General features: G+C 38.6%; 1 protein-coding gene across 1 annotated transcript in view; it reads left to right on the top strand.

Moving 5' to 3' along the window:
• The window catches only part of GPR179 (G protein-coupled receptor 179), a 1,377,357-nt gene that overhangs the window by 259,992 nt on the left and 1,096,715 nt on the right, over positions 1-20,650 (top strand). The window lies entirely within an intron of this gene.

Genomic DNA, 20,650 nt, shown 5'->3' with positions numbered 1-20,650 from the left:
AACCTTAGAGTAGCTGGCTTTGGAGTGTCTGGTGGCAGTGTAACTACCTTATAGTCTGGGCAGAAGGGGGGCATAGATAATAAATCTGTGCTAGTCTTTTCCAGGCGAGTCTGTGTGTGTGAAAATCAAATCTCAAAGATTGTGTGTGTCAGCTATTTGCAGCAGAGACACAAAGCAGTAGATTTACAGAGAGGGTACTGGAGAACTTGCCTTGGACACTCAGCTGAGGTCTCAGCTCTGTAGCTGTGCCAGTGGGGAGTCTTACTGGGGACCTAGAGGGAGACAGATAGAGAAATCCAGAACCCAGACTGAGTGTGTTCCCTGTGTGCTCCTAGGGGAAATTGTGCTTGATGCAGAAAGCTGCATCTGGAAATACTGGGTGTATCCATTTTTGTTCCAAGTGAACATCCCTCTCCAGTGTCAGTGGTGAGAATTCAGGCTCCTTGATTACTGGCCCAGAGTGGCGACATCACATGCTCTACTAATTATTTCTTTTTCAATGGCAATTATATCTCTCACCTTAACCAGGTATCTTGTTCTTAACAAAATATATCCCCCTGACTTTGCATGCCTAGATTCTGATGTTAAACATTTTTTTTTATTTTTTCCACTCAATTTCTCTTTCAAAATTTCCTACATTCCTTCTGCAGGTTTTCCATCACTCCAATTAGTTTTAAATAGCGACTGTTTTGCTTCCATATAATCTATAATTAATTGTCTCGGCATTGTTTTAGATTTCAGTTTGGCAGAATTACCTAGCAACAAATTAACCTTTATAACGTAATCAGTGCATGTCAGTGGTGGTAAAACTTGACATGAAGTAACAGTAATTTCTTTAGGAGCACAAGCAATGTCTAGTACGTTCCTTTCCGTGGTAGTTTTTTTTTTTTTTTTTTTTTTTTTTTTTTATAATCTGAAGCAATTGTTGTTCTTGAACATACACTGTAATAATTTTCTTACTAATGATATTGAATCAGTATTATTCCAATCTGTTTCTGGTAAATTTAACACCCCCCCAACTACTATTATTTTCCCTCCAGTGTTTCATACAAGACATGTATGAATTCTTCTAGGTCATCAGCACTTGACTTTGGTGGTCTGTGCACTCCAACAATTGTTATATGTTCCGGGGTTTGTCTTTATTGTCACCGTTACACAGTCTATAGTATTGGTGTTATCACTGAATATGTAATATTCACAGGTCTCATAACTATCTTTAATCCCTATCATAACACCCCCACCTATATACCCTTTATACCCTGACAGAACTGGTTTCCAGTGATTATTCTTTAACAGTGTTTCACATACAATAACATCAGTCTTGTGGGAACGTAGCAAAACAACTTTATTATTAATGCTCCTAGCATTAATAAGCATCAGAGATGCATCAAATGCTGCTATCTGTGAACTGTTAAATGTTTGACATGGCAAAAATCCTGCCATGTGTTTGTTATGTTTTCTACCTCTGACAGCACATAAAAATACAGCTATGATTTTTACAAGTAGTACTAACAAAATGAGAAAACTACAGTTCTCTCTAACAAGCACAGTATTTTTTATGGATGAGCTGTTAGGCAGTGGACCCTACTGTGACCAAAGCTGTTGCACCTTTCTAGTCATTGCTTTGACCTTATACCTCTTAACTGTACAGATTTTCGTAGAATGTCCAGATTTTGCCTCATATTTTTGGCCCATTTTTCATAAAATCATGGTTTTCTGGTAAACTATTGGCAAGTCATTAAAGACCGAGGACAGAAAATAATGACAGATATTTGAGTTTCAGACTTCATATCCTTCAGAAATTTCATACTAAAGCAAAACCTGTTATACTATCAACTTTCTAAGTTTGTAAGAGCAATATTTAAAAATTGTCCCTATTTTTTGTGCCTTTGTACCCATTATTCATGGCTTTGCCCAGATTTTTGGTTTTAAAAGGTTGAGAGGTATGTATTCAGTGGTTCATGTAAAAACTCGCTCTTGGGACAATAGTCTGAACACCTTTCCCTACATCTACTTAGCATTTTTGGTTTGGTCGTTCGCATGTTGGCCATTTCTTACATATCCATATACACCCTTTTTCTTCCATCTTTTCTGTAGTGGAGCAATTTCTACAAATCCCTGAATAAGATGTCTTAAAAGCTAAACATACACAAAGTTTGCTGTTTATTAGAAAGTGTGATTAAAAGGATTGTTAAAGACAACTACAGCAAAGAAAATATATCTAATTTATTTAGTTTTTATATCCACTTTCCTTTACAGACAATATCCACAGACTCTATACTGCAGAAGGCAGGTTTAACTGTGTTCAGATTTAAATAATTAATATGCTAAGTGTTCATATCTACTTAATTATTCATGGATTTTCCATTAAAATAAACACTGTTCATTTAATAGTTCTGCTGTTTGATGAAATAATTCAAGACTTATAGCAAACAATAATACAGCAAGTCACTCCAAAAATGTTTGAGTAACCAAGGCATTGCTCTCTTAGATTTTATTAAGAATGTGAGTACATACAACATCTCTGTGACTAATTTCTACTATAACTCAGGAAGAACCATGAGGGAGCAGAGAAGAACATACCTCCATTTAATATAATGTAACACACAAATGACAGGTGTATTTTAATTATACATGAGTAGACAAGGAATTATTCTATTAGATTAGCTCTACTTTGTCTTGTTCAAGCTCATTTACTTGAAGTCGTTTAAGTTGCATTTGCTTGAGTAAGTGTTTCCTCATCATCCGTTTGCTCGCTGTTTATTGTAGTAATATGTAAAGACTTGAGGGTACACAATTTTCTTTGAGGTGGGTAAGAAAAAAATAATCATTAATTCCATTATTTAATAATAATCACTGTTGGCCTGAGTTGGAGTGACCTAAGAGTGAGAATAGATAATTAAGAAGATGTTTTGCCACATATTTCCACAAATTCCTGATCTTTTTGACTACATATGTGTAGCACATATATGTACTGAGGGCATAACTCTCAACTGTCCATATTTAAGCAGAATGTCCAGATTGTTCCTTATGTTTTGGGTACATTTCTCATAAAATTGAGATTTTTTTCCTGGCAAAATTGTGGCAAATCATTGAGGACTTACGTAAAAAAACGAATGGCAGACAACTGAGTTTCAGACGTCATATATTTCAGAAAATTCATACTAATGCAAAACCTGTTATTCTCTAAGTTTGTAAGAGCAATACTTAATTAGTGTCCTTATTTTGGGGTCTTTGTCCCCCTGTTATTTACGGATTTCTCCAGATTTCTTGCTCTAAGAGGTTGAGCGGTATGACTCAGGGTAACGACATTCATGCTAAATTGTGCAAACTGCTTTGGTTAGAACTCATGCATTTCAGGGGAAGATAGAAATACTCCTAAGACAACCATATTTTTAATTTCTGATGTGATTCAGGAAGCATATCATTTGCAGGGGAAACAGGAAAACATCTCCATTTAATGTAATGTAGCTCAGAAATGACAAAATCATTTTATCCTCAGAGAAGCTAGGATAGAACATACAACAATGAGTGAATAATGCCAAGGTTAAGGAGTGTGACATGAAGAACAGCTGAAACCCATTCCAACCATGCAGTTCTGTCATAGGTTTGGTAGGTGCTTCACCTACATATCACCTGAAGAAAGATAAGCTCATGATGCGTATCCCTTTTCTGTTGACTGACCATTCAGGTTCTTTTAATCTTCTCTCGAGACATCTTCCCGCTTCCCCAACATCACATACAGCCCTGCAAACAAACACACACACACACACACACACACACACACACACACACACACACACACACACACACAAAAGAACACAAAAACCCACCACACACAGACGAGCTCAAAAGTATACAAACCCACTAACAGATTTATAAAGATATACACAAACACAAGAGTACACATACAAGAATATACAAATACACCACACAACCACCATATATCTACTTAGACACACACACACACACACACACACACACACAAAAGCACAACACACGACAAGCAAATGCACACTCATATATATATATGTGTGTGTGTGTGTGTGTGTGTGTGTGTGTGTGTGTGTGTGTGTGTGTGTGTGTGTGTGTGTATATATATATATATATATATATATATATATATATGTATATATACATTGATATAGGCAGATACAGATATGCAGATGCAAATGCACAACTAAATATGAAATGTATATACATATATATATATATATATATATATATATATATATATATATATAGACAGATACAGATATGCAGATATAGTGTGTGTGTGTGTGTGTGTGTGTGTGTGTGTGTGTGTGTGTGTGTGTGTGTGTGTGTGTGTACATATATATATATATATATATATATATATATATATATATATATATCTTCTGGGGTTTCTTTTGAATGAACAGTTTGTCAGCATACTTTTCTTGTCACAGTCTGTCAGACTGTTTACTAAGTGTAGGAGCATAGGAGGATTTGAATCATGCAAGAGCAGTGGTTTTGCAACCATGCAGTTAGTAAATAAGTTAGATGGCTGTGGACAACCCCACATAAAGCAAGTGTTTGGGTATTTTGTTATGTTGCTTTTTTTTCCAATCACAAAATGAGGCTGTGTGATTTCTTTCTACGATCTAAATATTTTGCTGAGGATTTCCTTGGAATAGTTCTGTAGTCAACATGCCGGGATTGATTTATTTATTTATCCTTTGTTGACCACATTGGTCCTGCTTCATTTGTGGCCTCTTTTCAGGTGAATGCTAAGGTGGCATTTACATTATTGTAGGAAATGTGGGCAGGGTATTAGAAAGCTTCCCCTACTCCTTTTGGTAGGTGCAATGGGATCTTTTACATCCACCTGTGTTACAAGCAAGTCAAGCAGAGGGGACCTCAGTTTAACATCTCAACTGAAGGATGACATACTTTAGAATACAGTACCCCCCCACCCTCACCCACAAAGCTGCACTGCAGAGTCAGCAATCTAACCACCTGGAGTGGGAAAAGAAACCACAACTTTCTGTTTTTTTAGCATGAAAGATGAGTATGCCATCTGCTGCACTACTAACCCTGTTGTAACACTGATTGAATGATCATCAATGTAATGGAATGTCATGTATTGATAACATACTTCTATATATGTATAGCTCTGTGTGTGTGTGTGTGTGTGTGTGTGTGTGTGTGTGTGTGTGTGTGTGTGTGTGTGTGTGTGTGTGTGTGTGTGTGTGTGTCTGTGTGTATACATATATACATACATATATATATATATATATATATATATATATATATATATATATATATATATGTATAGGTACCATCTTTATGGTTGAATGTGTGTGTGGTTGGCAGCTGTTTACTCGACTGATCAACTAAACATCTGATCAACAAAGGAGAAATAAACAAACCAGTGCTGGCAACATCTTACCCTGTGTTTGTGCGATCTTAGAGTTAGCAAATATACTTAACCTGGGGCATACACACACAAACACTCATAAGAGAACACATAGCACACAAGCATATTTAAGACAAAGAGAGACAGATAGAGTGATAGCAACACACACACATATGTATACACAAACACACCACCTTGCCATGGTGGGACCATACAGCTTCATGCGGGTCATGCTGTAGAGACAATCAGAACAGCCGAAGCCTGATTCTCATCCCCAGCTATTTACTATCCAGTCAAGAAACTGAACGATGGAGTATACAGTGCTACACTATTTACTATCCAGTCAACAAAATGAACGATGGAATATACAGAACTACACTATTAACTATCCAGTCACCAAACTGAATGATGGAGTATACAGAGCTACACTATTAACTATCTAGTCACCAAACTGAAAGATGGAGTATACAGAGCTACACTATTAATTATCCAGTCACCAAACTGAACGATAGAGTATACAGAGCTACACTATTTACTATCCGGTCACCAAATTGAATGATGGAGTATACAGTGCTACACTATTAACTATCTAGTCACCAAACTGAACGATGGAGTATACAGTGCTACACTATTAACTATCCAGTCACCAAACTGAATGATGGAGTATACAGTGCTACACTATTTACTATCCAGTCAACAAACTGAGTGATGGCGTATACAGTGCTACACTATTAACTATCCAGTCAACAAACTGAACACTGGAGTATACAGTGCTACACTATTTACTATCCAGTCACCAAACTGAACGATGGACTATACAGTTGTCAAAGGAAAAAACTTCAAAGACCAATACACGTAAGGTTCAGTTAAGGCACTTTAATTTACTTGCAGCAAGGAGACAAAAACATGCAAATACAAGGATTTGTCTGATTAGTAACAGGAAGTGAAGCTATTCTTATACTGTTTTACAAGACATTGCCTTCTAAAGCTGACCTAATCAAATACAAGCCTACAGTATTGTTTTTCACAGTAGCTATTGTTCATGATTTTCTGCTGACATAACATTACATTACTAGATTTGTGAGAAACTTTTTAAAAAATAACATGGCCTTGGAGACCACTAGCTAGTTACAATTATTTCTAAAGTGCTGTGTTACATTTCAAGGTACTCTGCTAATTCAAGCACAAAGCAAACACAGATTATATATAGTTCATATTCTTCAAGCAGTCTTTGTTCTACTTATCTATCCTTCCTGCAGCTGTGTATGTTCTCATAGCACAAACAGAGCTAATTGTCTAAGTTTAATAACATTATAGAAACTGTATTGTTCTATTCATTATTTCCCTAACCAAGCAGAAAATCATCTGCTTCTCAATAAATTTCCAAAGGCATAAGCAAGATTTCAGCTGTGCTGACAAAATACAAGGTCAGAAAGCATGGTCAGAAAGCATTCCCAGTTTATATGGATTTATGCAGTATGAAATAGAATAAATGTGTTAACCCTTTTGGGCTTTTAAAAGTACTAATATACACATTAATACATATTTTTCTAACATTTCCCCCCTATTAATACTTTTATTTCACTTTCAAAAGCATAAACAGTTTGTTTCTTCTCCTAACCTCTTCCATTCAGGATTTGCAGTTAAGAGAGTCATTCAGTTTAACTTATGAAAGCATTTCAGTCTTTAACAGTTCTTCAAACTCAGTACTTTGATATAAGGTTTCAGAAACTGACATGTCTATAAAATCTTTGATCAATCTTTTCATGCAGGGGATGCCACAACAAACACATACTCCTAACAGGAGGATTCCTACACAAATGGCAATCAAGATGTTCATTAGGATGGTACCCCACCCCCCAAACCATTTCTGGAAAAAAGTCCGTCAGTGGGTTTGGGCCTGGTTTGGTCATGGCCGACACTTGCTGAATCACCTCAAGATGGTTGTCTATCTCATGCTGGTTGTCAGGAATGTATGAACAGCACTCTTCTTGGATTAAAGCGCATGTACCACCTCTCGCCGCTAGGGTGAAGTCAAGAACCATGCGGTTTTAAAGCACCACAGTTCTCATAGCATTCAGTTCATCAGTTACTAATTGGAGAGAGGAAAAAGTTGCATTGCTCATTACTTCGAGGAGTTTAGACAGTTTTCTCAGCTCCCAAATCGATTTCACTGCTCCATATGCTGGTAATATGCCTGCCCACGATATAACAGCATCACTCAAGTCCATATGTGTCAGTTTATCGCCCATGGAATGATGGTTTCTCCAGCCTGCCTCGATTTGTCCCACTGGATTCTCAGGTTTCTTGACAGGTTTCTTGGTGACCTCTCTGGCATTTTGAATTTTACCTCGAGGCAAAACTGCAGTGTGTCGTATGGCCGGAACCAGGTAACCCAAAAAACAACTGCCGGACCAATTCTCAGGTAACCATTTGTATGCCTTTTTGCCACACACAAAATAACAATACTCTACCTTAGTAGTAACCTTGCTATTAACATATACTTGCCCTGCATGAAACATTTTCCTATCAGTTATAGACAGTTGCTTAAAAAGAACATCATTATGTTGTACTTCATTAATTGTTTTATGCATCAATTCAAGAAATTAATCATAGTTTGTATTACAATAAGAACCTGCATTATTTGCTTTAGTGTAACATTTGTAAGGAACTGTCACATTGCAATTGCACCAACCCACCTGAACAGTATCATTTTTGTAGAAACATACATTTCCCTTCTGTGGAACAGACAAGTGCAATGCTATTTTATCTTGTGATTTAACAGTTGTGGTGTCATAAATTAAGTTTTCCCAGGTCTCATTGACCCCTAGGGGAACTGCAGTCATTAATATTCCCCCGTATGCTGTCGGTAAAGCTGTACAGATCCAACAATTCGAAACATTAAAAGTCAAAGCATACACATATTTAATTGCTTGGTAAGTGTTAAAGTTTGGGTGCCAGTCTATGAGTAACGCATCACGTTTATTCAGTTCAGCTTGTGTGGCTGGAAAAAGGAAAGGCCACAACAAAAAGATTAGTGTCACCAGTATAGTTAACAGGATGATCGTGCAATACTTCTGTGGTTGTTCTGCATTCCTGTTTGCTCTGGATTTTGTCATTTTTATTCTTGTTGTGTAACAGTAACAAGATTTTTGTCCAGTTCAAAGTTTTTCACCAGTTTGCAGTGTGTCAGGTGAATCCAAGATGATCGCTCCACAATCTTAACTGCGGTGGGTATTGACAGTAGCACTTGGAATAGGCCTTCCCACTTTGGTGTCGTCCAGTTCTTTTTTTTGATGACCTTCACCCAGACCCACGTGCCTGGGACTACTGCTGCTTCCGATGGTCTGGTTTGTTCTTTATCTGAAACAGAATTTAACTGCAGCAGATGTTTAGAATTCAACAATTTTCTCATATGCTCAGCAAGTGTACAGTCGGCTTTCTGCTCTGCGGGCATGAGAGGTTTCCACTGAGGTATATAATACGCTCGTCCAAATAACTTCTCAAAAGGAGTCAATCCCTTTGCATTCAGAACAGTTCTCATGCTCAACAGTGCCAGGGGCAGACAGTACACCCAATTTCTATGTGTTTCCTCTATAAGCTTCCTTAACTTATTCTTCAATGCTCCATTGTGTCTCTCTACCAATCCTGCAGATTGAGGATGATACGCACAGTGATTTTTCAAAGAAATTCCAAAATACCTGCTCAGCTGTTGCATGGTTTGATTTACAAAATGTGTGCCATTGTCACTGTAGATCCTTTCTGGTATGCCAAATCTAGGAATGATTTCTTTAACAAGGGTTTTCGCAATAGTAGCTGCGTCTGGATTTTTGGTCGGAAAAGCTTCCACCCATTTGGAAAACATATCTACAATGACAAGACAATACTTCTTATTTTCGCATTTGTTCAGTTCTATGAAATCCATACAGATAGTATGGAATGGATACGGTGGTGTAGGGAAACTCCTTTGCCTGGGCTTTAATGCCCCCTGTGCATGATATTTATTACAAACGTGACATGACGAACAAAAATTTTTATTATAGTTTATGAATCCATATGTTGTGAACACCCTGTTCACTAACTGTACCATCCCCCCTGTTGAGACATGGCACTGTCCATGGCTCAACAAAGCTGCATATCTAAACAAGTTAGATGGCAATATTGGTTTTCCCTCTTTGGAGATGTACAGCCCTTTCTCGAGAATTGCTCCTCGTTTTATCCATCTCTGTTTCTCAACTTGCGTTGTAAGTGTCTGCATTGTTTTTAACATTTCTAAGTCTAAAATCTCAGAAGGTTGTAATTCTTCATTCAAAAGAAATACTTCTGAAGCTGAAGCTGCCTGCTTTGCAGCTGTATCAGCTCTTGCATTACCTTTCGAAATTCTATCCTGTTGCTTGGTATGAGCTATGCATTTACAAATAGCTACTTTCTGAGGTAACTGAATAGATTCTAAAAGATCTAAAACAAACTGTGCATGATTAATCGGTTTGCCAGTAGATGTTATCATTCCTTGATTTTTCCACTGTTGCGCAAAAACATGTACAGTAGAAAAAGCGTACTGGCTGTCAGTAAAAATGTTCACACATTTACCCTTTGCTAAGGTACATGCCCGTGTTAAAGCAATCAGTTCTGCTGCTTGTGCAGATACGTTGTGTGGTAATGATTTTGCTTCTATAATCTCAGTATAAGAAACTACTGCTTACCCTACTAGGTTCTGCTCTGTAGGACCCCTTTTGCATGAGCCGTTCATGTAGTATGCCACCTCGGCATCATCCAAGGGAACATCCGTAAGATCTTTTCTTGGCAGTGTCTTTTGCTCAATCTCCTGCAGGCAGCTGTGCGGTGTGCCATCTGCAGGAGTTGGAAGCAAGGTAGATGGATTCAAAGTCATGCATCGTTCAATTGTCATATGAGGTTGGCTCAACAATATAGTCATACAGGAAAGATGCCTAGCAGGAGAAAGATATGCTACTTTTTCTTGCAGTAAAATAATCGTGACTGCATGAGGCACTCTCAATGTGAGAGGGTGGAACAACACTACTGAGGCCTTAGCCTGTACTGCCATTGCAGTTGTGACTACTGCTTGTACACAGTGGGGTAAAGACCGCGCCACTGGGTCAAGTTGTGATAAATAGTAAGCAATGGGGCGTTGCTTGTCCTCATGCTGTTGTGTTAACGCTGATGTCATATAACCTTGCTTACAATCTACTGTTTGGAAAAATCGTTTATGATAGTTTGGTAATCCTAAAACTAATGAGGATGCTATCAACTGTTTCAGTTTGCAGAAAGCAGATTCTGCTTCTGGTGTCCATTGTAATAAATCTTGTGCTGCCATAGGCTTCTTATATATTAAGTTAGTCAGAGGTGCAGATTCCAAGGCATAGTTTGGAATCCAGCTCCGACAAAAATTGGTCGTACCCAGGAAGGACATCATTTCCTTCGTGGTAGTGGGTTTCGGTGCTTGTAAAATCGCTATTTTTCTGTCCTCATCTAATGTTCTACCCTCTTTGGATATTACATATCCTAGGTATTTAACCTGCTTTCTCCAAAGCTGCAATTTTTTTTTGCTTACTTTATGTCCTTGAGTGGCTAAAAATTGTAATAACGCTATGGTATCTTCTTTGCAATCTTGCTGGGTGGGGGCTGCCAGCAGGATATCATCAACATAAAGTAAAATCTGACTGCCTCTTGGTGGGGTAAATCCCGCCAAGTTGCTTGCCATCTCTTGTGAGAATATTGTCGGACTTTCACAATATCCCTGTGGTTGTCACTTGTATGTGTACCTTTTCCCCTGAAATGTGAATGCAAACCAATGTTGGCTGTCAGGGTGTATCAGTATTGAAAAGAACGCATTGCTGATATCTACCACAGAAAATATTTCTGTTGAGGTTTTAAATCATTCAGCAGGGTGTGTGGGTCTGGCACCATAGGTGCCCTTGGTATTACTGCGTCATTTACAGCTTGTAAATCTTGGACCATACGCCATTCTCCATTTGCTTTCCTAACAGGAAATAAGGGTGTGTTACATGGTGAATCAGGAGATTCCACCAGTACTCCTTCCTTACGTAAAGCTGCTATTATAGGTGTGATTCCTACTTCTGCATCTTTTCTTAAGGGATATTGTCTCTTCTGTGGTCTAAATGCTGACTTTGGCGTGATAGTAACTGGTCCTGCTGTACGAATAAGTCCTACATCTGATTTGCCTGTTGACCAGAGAGTTTCTGGTATGCTCCGTAAAGCTTTTTCTTCCTCTTCTAGTAAGAGTGCTAATCAGCTGTCCTCGCTAGACTGCAAGTGTACAGCTGGGTGTGTCTGTGTTATCCAATCTAACTTCTGCTTTTGTACTCCCTGTTCTGACAGCTCTAACTCTGTCTATTTTTCCCATCTCGTGACTTTTTCTCCTAAGTCTGCCCATTTTGCATTTCTGTCCTTAGTCAAGCTAACATGTGGTAATCGATTAGATTTGTAAAGTGCAAAGAATTCCTGGGGCGATGAACAGCTAACTACACTGTTCCCTTCTATGTCCCAGTACAGATTACGTAATACTAACCTGTTTGCACGGTTTCTAAACAACTCTCGCTCATATTCCTTGTCAGGTCCTGGTGTGCTACAATAATACAGAGTACAGTGCAACAAATGTTTATCAGTGTCAAGGGAGGGGAACTTGCTGATGGCTACATTTATCAGCTCTTCGGTTACTGCCCCTGGACCAGTCGTAACCAAGTCCTGGCTGTACCAATAAAATGTTTCACCCTCCGATCGCACTGCAAAAGTATCATTTTGTCGCTGTGCTTCCATACCCTGCATAGTTGGAACTACTGCTATACCAAATAGCTGCATAAGGTCTCTGCCCAAGAGGTTCACTGGGCATTTTGCAGAAACAACAATTTTGCTTTTCTGGGTCAATCCTGAAACAGGATCAGTTATCGCAATGTTATGGTAGAGGGGCTCTTGATACAGCTGTCCATTAGCTGCTTTCACTAATATGTAATCAGGTGACTCTGAGCTCTCTGGCAGTTTGGAGGGATGTATCAGGGTCCGTGAGGCCCCTGAGTCACACAAAAATGTGACTTCCCTCCCTTCTACCAGGAGCGTGACTTCTGGTTTTGTGTCTGCTAAATAGAGCTCTTAGCTCAATAAAGCCAAATCCAATATTTCATTTTCTTCACTATCCGTAACTTCTTGCACTTCCTCTATTTCTTCTGTCACATTCTCTACTCCCTCTATCACATTCTCATTCGTCCCTTCTCCACTATCCCCTTCTAGTGATTCCTGACTACCATATAGTCAGTCCTCACCCTCCTTATCTTCTGTGGTTGCCTTCTTGTTTTTCTTGCAATCCCTTGCCAAGTGTCCCTCTTTACCACATTTAAGCATTCACCCCTTTTGTTTCGTCCCTCAAAGTCCTCTGATCGTTGATCAGATTGTTTGTTTCCCTGGGCATTTCTCTTGCCCTTTTTCCTGGACTGTACTACATAAACTTCTGCTCCATCTTCTACAGAAAATACTTGGGCTTTCTTTTTCTTTTTGCTATTAAAATGCCTTTCGGCATGCCTAGCATATTCAAGCAATGACTGTAATCTGCTTGTGCGATGATCTACCATGTGCTTTGTAATAAAGCTGCTTATGGGTGCAATACTGCCTTGTAAAATGCATTCTTTAACTGCTGCTCATATGGGGAATCATGTGTTTGATCTTCAGGAAGATGCATTCCGCAATGGTTATTAAAACATTCTAATAATCTAGCATAATATCTGTCAAAAGTTTCACCTTCTTGTTGGATGCATTGATTAATGCAAGTCCAGTCTGCCCTAGGCTTTCATTTCTCAGAGATTCGGTCTGTAAGACCTTTCACTCTGTTGTCTAGGTCTGTGCTGCTATGTGGGAGGGGTTTGTGTTCTGCGTCACGGGGATTCCAGTTGCCACTGATCATGTGCCAATCTGGTCCCACGATTTGTCTGACTACTTTCCCTACTTCTTCTCCATTTAGGTTATAACTTAACCTCATGCCTTGTAAGTCTTCTAAAAATTTTCTAAAATTAACTTTTGGATGGGGAATTCCCTTAGTGGCTTTCCGGATATCTTCCGGTGTCCATGGTCTGTACACTAGGAGTGTTGGGTCCTGTCCTTCTTGTCCTGCCTGGGGATTAGGTACTTCTATGAGTGGGCATATCTCTTCTTCACTCATATATCGTGAATTTCTACTTATTTGATATAACTCAATGTCCCCTTTTGAGTTTCCTGCCCGTGTTCGAGACCTGGTCTCAACGGGATCTCTGACAAATGGTGTTGCTTTTGTAGTGTCTCTACTTACAGTGATAGCAGGATATTGCAGGGGTGGACTAACTTGTTCACTTGCCTCATATTCTGGTAAGGGAGTTGGAGGGGCTGATGCTATTACTAAGTTATTGTCCTCTTTATCTAAAAACATTGCTTTTGAATTATTACTCTTTTGTTCCCTACGGTTTGCTTCCTCAATCCACCTGTGTGCCTGAGGAATTCCTAATTTACGTTGCTTTTTTACCCGACCTCTGGAATCAGTTTTAAGCTGTTTGACAAGTTTAACAAGTGAGGATTTTTCTAATTTACCATCAAATTCATACTTATTAACCCATTTTGAGTAGTATTTAACATTATCGGCATGTTGTGATTGCATATATTTCGCGTCTTCGGTTAACGGCGGAGTTTGGGATCTTTTTGTGCACTTATTTCCCATTTTGTTCTAACCTTTAGAATGTTACGTAACCCTGCTTATCTTTTACATGGTAACACGGGTGTTATTTTTACAGTCTCTCCAGAATGACTGGCTACCTATTCTGTTTCCCTGATCTATGACAAGACAGCAATCTTTTTTGTCCCTGATCTGTACAAAACAAATCTCCTGACAAAACAATGCTAATCAAGTCCCTGATCTAAAACAGAAAAAGAGAAGGTAAATTCACCTTACCTGAGCCTTCGTGATTGATCACCTGGTTTGAGGTAAACCCGTCCTTCAGTCACAGATCAGAAAGTGGCTGGCCTCTTTTGTACGACAATTCAGTCAGAGGTCTTTTCAGATAAGAAGAACCAATGTGGTTTCTTCCCCGTACAGTTTCTAGCCACCTGGCCTGTCTGATCCAAGGTGAAGTGAAGGTTTCTGGTCCGAAGGACCAATCTGTCAAAGGAAAAAACTTCAAAAACCAATACACATAAGGTTCAGTTAAGGCACTTTAATTTACTTGCAGCAAGGAGACAAAAACATGCAAATACAAGGATTTGTCTGATTAGTAACCGGATGTGAAGCTATTCTTATACTGTTTTACAAGACATTGCCTTCTAAAGCTGACGTAATCAAATACAAGCCTATAGTATTGTTTTTCACAGTAGCTATTGTTCATGATTTTCTGCTGACATGACATTACATTACTAGATTTTTGAGAAACTTTTTGAAAAATAACATGGCATTGGAGACCACTAGCTAGTTACAATTATTTCTACAGTGCTGTGTTACATTTCAAGGTACTCTGCTAATTCAAGCACAAAGCAAACACAGATTATAGTTCATATTCTTCAAGCAGTCTTTGTTCTACTTATCTATCCTTCCTGCAGCTGTGTATGTTCTCATAGCACAAACAGAGCTAATTGTCTAAGTTTAATAACATTATAGAAACGGTATTGTTCTATTCATTATTTCCCTAACCAAGCAGAAAATCATCTGCTTCTCAGTAAATTTCCAAAGGCATAAGCAAGATTTCAGCTGTGCTGACAAAATACAAGGTCAGAAAGCATTCGCAGTTTATATGGATTTATGCAGTATGAAACAGAATAAATGTGTTAACCCTTTTGGGCTTCTAAAAGCACTAATATACACATTAATACATATTTTTCTAACAACAGTGCTACACTATCTACTATCCAGTCAACAAACTGAACGATGGAGTGTACAGTGCTACACTATTTATTTTCCAGTCAACAAACTGAACGATGGAGTATACAGTGCTACACTACTAACTATCCAGTCACCAAACTGAATGATGGAGTATACAGTGCTACACTAGTTACTATCCAGTCAACAAACTGAACGAAGGAGTATACAGAGCTACACTATTAACTATCCAGTCAACAGATTGAACGATGGAGTATACAGAGCTACACTATTAACTATCCAGTCCACAAACTGAACAATGGAGTATACAGAGCTACACTATTAACTATCCAGTCAACAAATTTAATGATGGAGTATACAGTGCTACACTATTTACTATCCAGTCAACAAATTTAACGATGGAGTATACAGTGCTACACTATTTACTATCCAGTCAACAAACTGAACGATGGAGTATACAGAGCTACACTATTAACTATCTAGTCATCAAACTGAATGATGGAGTATACAGTGCTACACTAGTTACTATCCAGTCAACAAACTGAATGATGGAGTATACAGTGCTACACTATTAACTATCCATCATCAAAATGAACGATGGAGTATACAGTGCTGCACTATTAACTATCCAGTCACCAAACTGAATGATGGAGTACACAGTGCTACACTATTTACTATCCAGTCAACAAACTGAATGATGGAGTATACAGTGCTACACTATTTACTATCCAGTCACCAAACTGAATGATGGAGTATACAGAGCTACACTATTAACTATCCAGTCAACAAACTGAACGATGGAGTATACAGTGCTACACTATTTAATATCCAGTCACCAAACTGAACGATGGAGTATACAGTGCTACACTATTAACTATCCAGTCAACAAACTGAATGATGGAGTATACAGTGCTACACTATATACTAACCAGTCAACAAACTGAACGATGGAGTATACAGTGCTACACTATTAACTATCCAGTCAACAAACTGAACGCTGGAGTAGACAGTGCTACACTATTTACTATCCAGTCAACAAACTGAGTGATGGAGTATACAGTGCTACACTATTTACTATCCAGTCAACAAACTGAATGATGTAGTATACAGAGCTACACTATTTACTATCATCATCAAAATGAATTATGGCGTATAAAGAGCTACACTATTTAGTATAACTATCCAGTCACCAAACTGAACGATGGAGTATACAGTGCTACACTATTAACTATCCAGTCACCAAACTGAATGATGGAGTATACAGTGCTACACTATTAACTATCCAGTCAACAAACTGAATGAAGGAGTATACAGTGCTACACTATTTACTATCCAGTCAACAAACCGAATGAAGGAGTATACAATGCTACACTATTTACTATCCAGTCAACAAACTGAATGAAGGAGTATACAGTGCTACACTATTTACTGTCCAGTCAACAAACTGAACAAAGGAGTATACAGTGCTACACTATTTACTATCCAGTCAACAAACTGAACAATGGAGTATACAGAGCTACACTATTAACTATCCAGTCAACAAACTGAACAATGGAGTATACAATGCTACACTATTTACTATCCAGTCAACAAATTGAACGATGGAGTATACAGAGCTACACTATTAACTATCCATCATCAGAATGAATGACGGAGTATACAGAGCTACACTGTTAACTATCCAGTCACCAAACTTGAACGATGGAGTATACAGAGCTACACTATTAACTATCCATTCACCAAACTGAACGATGGAGTATACAGTGCTACACTATTTACTATCCAGTCAACAAACTGAATGATGGAGTATACAGAGCTACACTATTAACTATCCTGTCAACAAACTGAATGATGGAGTATACAGTGCTGCACTATTTACTATCCAGTCAACAAAGTGAATGATGGAGCATACAGTGCTACACTATTAACTATCCATCACCAAAATGAACAGTGGAGTATACAGTGCTACCAAGTACTTCACTTTTCATTTGAGATGGAATTATCTGCATGTGACCTAAAATGTAAGTATGGTTGATAGAGTAAGGCCATCAATGGCACACTCTTATTAACTTGCCAATGATCAAGGATGTTCTTCTGAACATTTCAGACTCATGGGAGTTACACACATGTGCACAGTTTAGCTCACAGAGTTATGTACATCAGAGACTACCACTCTGTTGCTCTCGGTTTGTCTGTATAAATATGTGTTGTGAATCACAGTGATGGATACAAAAGCATCAACTTCCTGCCAAGGATGTGGTAATTCACTCACTCTATTAATTGCTTTATGGACAGCACCTCACTATTACAGCTGCTGCCACATTACTGCTGTTATCTGTGGTAAATACATATGGGGAATGAAGGTACATCTAACTCACTAGGTGGAATTAGAAGGTGTGCTGAGGAATGCAGTTTGTATGTGTGTGTGTGTGTGTGTGTGTGTGTGTGTGTGTGTGTGTGTGTGTGTGTGTAAGACATGCATGCTTTGTTAAGAGAATGGAGGAAGCACCTAATTATAGTTTTACCGCTGAGAAAAGTTTAGTCAGACAAATTCCTTGCTGAGATCAACAGGCACCCAGCTTTCATACATCATTGTATTTTGGGTTGGAGGCAGTATGCTCTGTGTGTTCAAAGATTTTAAAAAGAACTTGCCATGCATTTGCCATTTAGTTTCCACTAGAAACTCGGGGACACTGGAATCCATGAGTCAACACACAGAAGGAAACATAACTTGAGAGACTGGACTGTATGTGGTATTAAATCATGACAAAGTAAAAAAAAAAACTAAATGTTTCAGTTTTGCACCCACTCCCCTGTACTACTTGCCCCTAACCCTAAGCCTGCACTGCACCTTAGAGAAAACATTTCTATAACACAACCACTACACAAGACAGGCTCAGACACGCAAATACATCCTAACACAGTGGCAAAACACAAAACCTATCCCCTTTCCTAAACCTTAACTATAAATGCCTACACAAACACACTCTAATACCAACCCACTTAACCGTTTCGATAAAATGAACCATCGAGAAAATGAACTGTCAGTAAAATGAAGTGCTGACATTCAGATACTGCACTTAAAACAGTTAAGACAAGGAACTGTCAATCGAATGAACTGCAACCATATATACGGTGGCCTGAATTTGGTTGTCCCTATCCTTGTTCGACATTTGTTTAGCTGTAAAACGTTGATAGACTAAAAAGATGAGACAGGTCTGCAAGATCACACAATTTCTGGGGTAGGGAAATATGCCCTTTCCCCGGGATTGTGTGAGTTTGGTGTTGTATAATTAGCGGGGGGGGGGGGTGCAGGAGGGCTTGCAAAATGATGTTTTAAACTAATTTTGATTTTACGGAATTTGCGTGTACAGAGATTGAGAATAAAATGCCACTCTTTTTACTCTGCAAAGTAGTGTGTCGGTGTTTGCAAAGGCGATCTTACGGTGTTGACTTTGTAAACATTGGGATTTGGGTGTTTTGATCATTATCAGTGCACCTACATATATATTTATATATATATATATAGAGAGAGAGAGAGGGAGAGAGAGAGAGAGAGAGAGAGAAAGAGAGAGAGAGAGAGAGAGAGAGAGAGAGAGAGAGAGAGAGAGAGAGAGAGAGAGAGAGAGAGAGAGAGAGAGAGAGAGAGAGAGAGAGAGAGAGAGAGAGAGAGAGAGAGAGAGAGAGAGAGAGAGAGAGAGAGAGAGAGAGAGAGAGAGAGAGAGAGAGAGAGAGAGAGAGAGAGAGAGAGAGAGAGAGAGAGAGAGAGAGAGAGAGAGAGAGAGAGAGAGAGAGAGAGAGAGAGAGAGAGAGAGAGAGAGAGAGAGAGAGAGAGAGAGAGAGAGAGAGAGAGAGAGAGAGAGAGAGAGAGAGAGAGAGAGAGAGAGAGAGAGAGAGAGAGAGAGAGAGAGAGAGAGAGAGAGAGAGAGAGAGAGAGAGAGAGAGAGAGAGAGAGAGAGAGAGAGAGAGAGGGAGAGAGGGAGAGAGGGAGAGCGGGAGAGAAAGACAGAGAGAGGTGTAGTGAAAAAGAACATATTACCAAAATATCAAAATTCACAAGGTTAATCACCAAAGGTTGACTTTGCAAATGTTGATACATTACTAGGCATGTGCCAAGTAAAGAACTCAGCACATGCAAAATAAACTTTTTAAACATAGCCGATAACATCTGCTGCATCCCATCCCACACCCCCTGCTTTTTATATATACTAACTCCAATATCGCACAATGTTGGGGAAAGGTATATTTTCCAACCACTAGAATTGTGTGATCTCCCACACCTGTTGACCAACTGTGTTGTTGATTAAATGCTGACTTAACAGATGATGACCAAAAAGGGATTTGTCCATATTCAGTTCCCCCATATACAGTACATATCTATAGCTATAGCTATGTATCTGTCTGTCTATATATCTATCTATCTATATATATATTTCATTTATTTTTTTATTTCACATTTGTTTACCAGGGAAATCTGACTGGTTGAGACAAGGAACTGTCAAACAAATTAACTGAAACCATTGCTTTGAAGCTTTGTCAAACGCTGCAATCACTAAACAATAATGATATTAGAGAAATATACATGATTCTATATATTAATGTGCAATTTAACAGCGGCTAAGAAATAAACAGTATATAAAAAAATAAAAATATTTTAAAAATTAAATAAACGGTATAGGACTGGAACACAGCTTAGGTATGTACAGTAATTGGATGATAAATAATTCAGTTTAAACAGTGCATAGGACTGTTTTGACAAGTATAGTAGCTGTATGATGTGCGAGGGTAATGTATAAAGTTGGATCTGACATAAGAAAAATAATGTCATAAGAGAAAAGGGAAGTAAGGAGACAGAATCAGAGACTGTGAGAGTTATAAAGGTGGAGATATGGGAAGAGTGAAAGGGAAGAGTGGGCAGAGGGTAGAAGGGATGAGTAAGAGGAAGAGGGATTAAAGTGCAAAATTAATAAGGGGGAATGAACGGCGGGATGGGTGCGTGAGAATGGAGGTTGAATGTAGGTTGGAGAAAGTGCATTCTTATTATAGCAGTGCTTCTGTCAGCCTGGTGTAGACAGGAATAGAGCCATGTAATAGGATGGAGATACATATCTATATATTTATCTATGTCTGTCTATTTCGATGTTCCACTCAAACACTCAAACTCTCAAGAGTTCGAACTCTTGAATGGCTGACTTCAGAGTTCAAAAATTAACTGTTTGAATGTTGCTGTCGTTTATGTGCTCCAGACTGCGGTACAGTGGGGAATGGGGAATTTGCCCTTTCCCCACTGTATTGCTACCTCTGAGTTGGCATTTATAATTAGCATGGGGTATCAGGAGCAATGTGAAATAAAACAAATAAAATGAAATATATAGACAGGTTTGTTCCCCTGCAAAAAAAAAATT

This window comes from Protopterus annectens, chromosome 13.part0 (genome assembly GCF_019279795.1).
Source record: "Protopterus annectens isolate FY-2018-M chromosome 13.part0, PAN1.0, whole genome shotgun sequence".
NCBI lineage: Eukaryota > Metazoa > Chordata > Ceratodontiformes > Protopteridae > Protopterus > Protopterus annectens.
This window is presented reverse-complemented; position numbering and strand designations above follow the sequence as displayed.